Genomic DNA, 1161 nt, shown 5'->3' on the forward strand with positions numbered 1-1161 from the left:
TACCAGCATTTCTATCCAAGGTAGATTGTCCTGTAGATCACTGAACAACTCAGCGTTCTGCCTGGGGACCATAAGAGCTGTGGCCTATGAGTCATTCACCTGCTTACCCTGAGGCCCTGGCTGCTGGACAGACAGCTGGGACTGGGACTCCCGTCATGCTCAGGGCACCTGGTTCCCCCTAATCTCTCCAGAGAGACAGGGCTGCTCTGACCTCTCCCCTCTGTATCTGCTGAGCAGACTGACAGGTGGCTGTGACAGCATCGAGCACCCTGCTGGATGAGCAGAGACCAGAGTCTAAGGGTTAAAGGACCTGGAGGCACCTGTGTCCCCAGTGGCTCAGGTGACAGGTTGTTAAATGTCGTGTTGAGGTCTTCTCTGACTCCCTCAGGACTCAGGTGTCTGACTCCAAAGACAAGAGAAAAGAAGTGTTATTTTCCTGATGCTCTTTAGGATTGGCAAGTGGGAGGAAATTTTCCTTTGCAACTCAGAGTAAACACATGGACAGAAACCTGAAAACAATAACAAAGTCAAAGCTGGCAGAAAGTATAATATATGAACACCATCTCAAAATCAGAAGATATCGGCTACAATACAAATAACAGTCACATATGGAACAATTTCACCCAAAGATTAAATTATGGATTTTATCAGAAATAGTGTGGTCAACAGGACAAGGGAAGTGATTGTCCCTCTGCATCTGGCACTGATCAGGCTACACCTTGAACACTGTGTTCCAGTCTGGGCCTCTCATTATCCTATAAGAAGGATCTTGAGATGCTGGAGTGTGTCCAAAGAAGGCAACAGAGGTGGTGAAGGGTCTGGAGCACAAGTCTTATGAGGAGCAGCTGAGGGAGCTAAATTTTTTTAGATTGGAGAAAAGGAGGTTCAGGGGAGACCTTATTGCTCTCTACAACTACCTGAAAGGAGGGTGCAGTCAGGAGCAGGTTGGTCTCTTCTCACAAGTAACAGGTGACAGGACAAAAGGAAGTGGCCTCAAGCTGCACCAGGGGAGGTTTAGGCTGGATATTAGAAAACAGTTATTGATGGAAGGTTGTTGAGCATTGGAACTGGCTGCCAGGGAAGTGGTTGAGTCCCCATCCCTGGAGGTATGTGAGAGATGTGTAGATGTGGTGCTTAGGGACATGGTTTAGTGGTGGACTT

The sequence above is a fragment of the Empidonax traillii genome, unplaced genomic scaffold (assembly GCF_003031625.1).
Source record: "Empidonax traillii isolate 1590-97213 ecotype Southwest subspecies unplaced genomic scaffold, ASM303162v1 scaffold2489:size23230, whole genome shotgun sequence".
Classification (NCBI taxonomy): Eukaryota; Metazoa; Chordata; class Aves; order Passeriformes; family Tyrannidae; genus Empidonax; species Empidonax traillii.